Source organism: Pterocles gutturalis, unplaced genomic scaffold, assembly GCF_000699245.1.
Source record: "Pterocles gutturalis isolate BGI_N339 unplaced genomic scaffold, ASM69924v1 scaffold9958, whole genome shotgun sequence".
NCBI classification, from domain to species: Eukaryota; Metazoa; Chordata; class Aves; order Pterocliformes; family Pteroclidae; genus Pterocles; species Pterocles gutturalis.
Window position 1 is genome coordinate 65,745 of NW_010118105.1, and position 6,000 is coordinate 71,744.

Below are 6,000 nucleotides of genomic sequence, written 5' to 3' on the forward strand. Positions count from 1 at the left end.
CTAGAAGTTCTAACAAAATACCTATTACTTCTCCAATTTTATGCTTCTGCTCCTTCTATGCTTCTTTTCACACATACCCAATTCTAAAAAACATTTTTTCTTCTGTCTTTATTGGAAGCAGAATAAAACCAAAAGTTAATTTGAAAACAACAAGGAGAACTACTGGAATGCAATATTAACTTTTTTTTAAAGCAGGACACAGCTGTTGAACATTAATAAACTCATGAGAAGATGTCAAGATCATAAATCTAGCTGGCAAGGAATTGCTCATAAAAAGAGGGACAAATTGCAATATAGTATCAGTAAGAATACCTTCAGTTTGAAGGAGAGCTAGTACAATTCACCCTGAAATACTCCACAGCAAGACACAACTATACAGCCACCCCAGATCTTCAGACCACAGCTAGAATTGACAGTATTCATTTATTCACACAACCTTTATGTAACTATTTATCTGCTAATTTAACAATTTCACAATTAAAATTGTTCAAATGGCCTCAAAAGTACCTTAACATACAATGTGAAACATGCTTAACTGTTTCTCTTAAGCAATGTGCTTATTTCAGAACAAAACCACTTCTCAGTGTTCTGTTCAAATCCTGAAGTCCTGCGGAGTGCCTTTTCAAACTCCTCACATCTGGATGAGGGCCATATAGTCCTGCTAGGCAGATTAAGAAAAAGATGTAACTGGATAAATACAGAACACTTTTTTTCCCCCCATGAGGATGAAGCAGCAGAGCTCATTGCCCACAGAGCTGGACACAGGTTATCCATTCTAGAAGAGTTTCAATACCCAACTGGAAAAGCCTTAGGCAACCTGCTCAGGCCTCACAGCTGATCCTGCCCTGAGGAGGAAGAGATCTCCCTGAAGCCCCTTTCCAGTCAAATAATCCTGCTATCTCTCAGGCACATAACAACCAAACTCAAGCTGGACCTCTGAACAGACAATCACAGGAACTTCCCTTTCTCCCCCCACACCCTCCTATGCGAAATTCTTTCCCACTAGGCAGCAGGGTCTCTCAGGAGAGCTTGCTAATTGCACGTTCTACTTCCAGTATAGAGACAACAGCACTCACTGTCCTTCTGTAGTATGTAAACCAACATTCAAGTGTATTAGCATGAAGAGTTTTCTTTCTTTTAAGAACACTTTTTAGGGAAACATTCTCTCCCTTCAAAAATTAACTGCTACATTTTTTTACACAACCACCTGCACTGCAGTCCACTCTGTCAATTCCCATGTTTTCAAGAAAACAAAGAACTGAACTAACAGAATTGGCAAAACATTTTGAGAAACATGCTTTCATGTATGAATCATTCAGTCGCTGAAGTTCAAGCCAAATTATAAAGTACGTTCCCTTTCCACGTTTACCTTCGCTGCTGTTTTTTTTACCCGCCAAAATTCAACCATTTCAAATGCAAACTTTTCCCGATATGCTTCACCACATCACTATTTACATCACTATTTAATCATTTTTCATGTATCTAGCACAAATACTATGCTACCAATCCATCTCACTACATTATGGATGCTCTTGTCTCTTCCAACCTTAATGATTCTATGATTCATGTATTAGCCAGGTAACTCTCTAAGCATATTACATGCTTACCTTGCTCTCCTCCTCTTTCTAGTGCCTATTGTCTGTAATTTTCAAACAGAAGTGTTTAGGAACCACTTTAATTGCAGCTGTTCCCCACAAATGCCCCATTTGTTGGAACTGGCAAGAATTCGATCAAGCACAAAAAGCACGCTGAAGACCTTGCTGCCTTGGTCACATGAAGCAATACACAAGTAATACATTTACTGACCCCAGGCTCAGACATGTAACATGCATGCAGTGCAAAAATACACTGAACACAAGTGAAGGTACCTTCCAATCCAGCACAGCGTTTAGTATTTTAAACGTGTCTTGTGACCTGGAATATAAATCATAACTAATTCAGCTTATATGTTGTCCAAACTTGTATTTCAATCACAAAAAAAATACCTTAAGCAGATCTGTATCTGGACAGTATCTGGATGTCTGTATCTGATGCACTCTCTCAATAAAAAGCTAGTCTAAAACATATTCCACAGGTCTAGAGTATCAGAACTACTACTCATTCAAAATGGAAGAGCCTGAGTAGATTTTCTAAAGAGAAACTGTGCCTTAAAAAATTCCTGGAGTTCTCAGAACGCGTATGGATAAAGGAGCTCAAGTTAATAAGCTGTCTGAAAACTCAAGTAAGCGTACTCAAAGATCCTCACCAAAGGCTCTTAAAGCAAGCAGAAAAGGCAGCAAACTCCTCACAGGAATTAAAAAGATATAGTAAAAGAGAAAAAAAGAAACAGGATAAATTAAAAAAAAAAGAAAAATAAACCACAACAATCTGTTTCACAGCCGAGCGAAGTTACAAGATGAGCCCCAGTACTCAGGGCCTACGTAGTTCAACACTGAGCTGTAAAAAGGGTGAAAGCAAAGTGACAGAGTTCCCTGGTGACAAAACACAATTCATGTTAGAAAAATTAAGAGGGCAATGATGAACATCCGAAGTTGATGGAATCAGTAAAACAAATTAAACAGCACCCTAAAATTAATGTAGATAAATTTAACCAATGCAGAATATGTAAAAACAATTTTAATTCCATATATAGGATGACTAGTACTTTGGAATGTGATCCTGGAGAAAACAGTTCCATGAAAGACACCAGTTTAGCATTCAGCGATGGTTTACAAAAGTGTATTCAAAGATACACTCCGTTAGGAAAAAGATGATCATTATATCACTAAACATGTGATGTGCCTGCCTTGCTAGCCCTCTGCTTCTGGTGTTCTATTTTTATTAGATCTACCTCTTCTCCCATGACTGCTTGCCTTGTTCAGTAGCTTTGAGCAATACATTGTTGAATAGTCTGTTTTACAGAAACACAAGTGAAAGAGGTCCACAGAAGGACAAAGAACATTGCCAAAGGTATAGTGGAATGCTGAAGCAGGTTCCTCCAAGCTGCAGTCAAAATATCTGCAGAAAGACACATCTGAGATTTATTGTACTGGGAACGACATGAAGGGTGTGAGGAGAAAACAATTGTCACTGCCTTCTTATACTAAAATACAAGAAAATAAGTAAAGCAGGAACAGAGACAGTAAGCTTCAATTGCATGGCACTTCACACAATTTACTCTCAGGATCTAAAATGTCTTGCCACATCATTTTTCCTGCCAGGAACACATTCCTGTTTAAATTTAGACAGGACAAGCTTATGAAGCAGGAATCTTCTGAGGAGTGTAAAACATGAAAACACCGTTTCTGGTTCAGTGTTTGAGGCGGAGGCTATCAAGGGTATGAAGAGCACCCACAAGAACAATCGCCATATGCCCTGCCACATTCTGATAGCTCAGCTTTAGACAGTAATGCATTGTCTAATTAAATTTCTTCTTAGAGAAATAATATATAACCAGCACATTACGCTACACCAAATTGCAAGACAATTTGTCCAATGCTTAAGTTTTCTTCCTAGAATGTAGAAAGATGTACAACATTGAGAAATTCCTCTAAAAAGGACAGACTGCTTAGTTAATTCACACGCTTCTCCGTGGGATAATTACTCAAGCTCATTGCCCAGTGGTTAAGTTTGGATCTTCAGTACTAAAATATCAAGTCTTATTTACATAATTAAGTTTCTATTGCTCTAGCCTAGCATACTTGTCTGTGGACACAAAACCTTCCAGATTGCCAGAACCTGGAGGATCAGGAACAGCAAACTCAGAACAGCAAAAGTGCCCTCTCAGCATGAATATAAGCAAGAGTGATTTGCTTTTAAAGACAGCAGCTAACCACTCCTAGTAATGGTGAGAGTTCACTCTTACTGTTAATTTAATATGATGGGAAGATTAAAAGTGACATTGGTAACCTTGAGAAGGTAACACAGTTATCTCTAATTATTCAGATTTAACAGGAAAAATAATTTTTGTGACAGAGAAAATAGTGCTCCACAAAGGACTCCACAAACTGCCAATTTTAACAACGTGCTTACTACTGGCAAATCAATTTAAATCCTACAAGCAAGAAATTTAAGAAATCAACTTACTGGACTGAAAGGTATTTCAGTAAAGTCTCATAGCATTTAATCATGCTGCCTCAGTTTCACCATGATGTATTTGTTATGAAGTATTAAAAAGAAAAAAAGCTAGCAATAAGGGTAAAAACCTTTAATTCTTTGGGTATATACCAGTTGTGCTTCACTATGTAAACAGTTTAACCCTCGCAGTGTTCCGAGATGTACAGTTTCAACCTTCAAAATGCTTTCATTGTTTCTAAAAAACACAGAGGTCTTGGGCTTCACAATAGCTGAGGCATTTTATGGTGTCCAAGGATATAGAACTGATGTATGATTAATTCTCATAAAGAGGTACATGAGGGTGTTTGCTTCTTAGATAACCATCTGGGGACTTCTCTCATAAAAGCACTTTATTTAGACAGTATGGTACTGCACTTTGCTAAAAGGCTTCCTTAGTGTGGCATTATTTTATTGACAATAGGTTGCACATAAATGAAGTACATGATATGAATATTCTGAATGTCATGCTAAGTTTTATACTACCAGTGTTCATAATTCAGATGGAACAAGATTGCATAACCAGTAACAAAATGTCCATGGCATCATTTCATTCAATTTCTGAAGCTCACTGAAATCAGGGTAAAACAGCCAACAGAAAATGATTTAACTCCAGTGGAATTTACTTAAACATACTGTTGTTCTTACTAGTTCTGAGCCAGTAACTCAATTCATAAAAAGTCATTTGTTCAGCATTTATATTTCAGCTCTTCAACTCAGTGAAGCCAATGTGTTCAACGGGGTGAAGTCAGTTACAGATAAATCAAAAGCCAGGACCTTGTTACTCCCACACTGGAGGGGTAAGGGAAGAAAGCCTTGCACAACCTGACAGACTTGGTCATTCTCTTCCACTTTGTCCTACCAATCTGATCTGACAAAAGAATCAGAATAAAAACTAAAATTAAAACATCTTTCACAGATCAAAGAAGCAGCTCACCACATATTTTTTTTTCTGTGTTTTCTTCTTCATCAGCAGCCCAAAGGGCAGGCTTACACTTTAAAATGCCAGGGATGCACTCCCATTGATACAGAAAAAATCTCTGCAATTACATCTAAAGCCATGATCCGGTCCCTCATATTTTAGTCTGAATAACATCTTTCAATAAAGTCTAGGTAGAGTTCTAGCAATATGACAGTCACATGAGAATCACAGGGAGGTGAAGGAACTGCAATAACAAAGTAGGAAAACAGACCTTTCAGTCAGGAATTGTGAAGCAGACCCTAGGATTATATAATTGTACTACGGCTACACCAATGTACAAAAGATAAGACTAGAGCCCTCATCTTTTTCTCTTGTAGGAGATGTATTACAGGAACACGAAGTCCCTAAAGGGCACAACTCGGAGGGTGGGGGCCAAAAAAAAAAAAACCACCATTTTATAAATTAACAATTTATGTCATTTAGAATGACACTTAGAAATTTTCAAACTGATAAGACACAATATTTTAATCCTTAATCAAACTTTAACAAACATTCCATCCATTAATAAAAAAACAGGTTAGTGCCTTTGTCAGTTATTATTTTCCATTTGATTTTTTACTGTTCTTTAAAGTTACGAGACAGAAATCAAAACTCCTTGATTTTTTTTTTTAATTTCTCTACCTGTACTCTCCATTTCCCACCTCTGTTCCTATTTAAATAAACACATCTGTTTTCATTTTATATAATGACATCATCTGTTATATCTTTCACCACATCATGCATGCTGAAAGCTTACATTTCTTTAACTAAAAGTTAACAACCCTCTGCTAGAGTTACTTTCCTATTCTGACTTCAGTCTGCGTTATTGCAGCATATGTACCCAGAGTCCTAAATGGGAGCTGCTGTACACAAAACTCGAACCACAAATACAGCATACCGCAGACACCAGCTGCACTTCTTGGAGGGGTCCAACCCTTTCTTGGAAG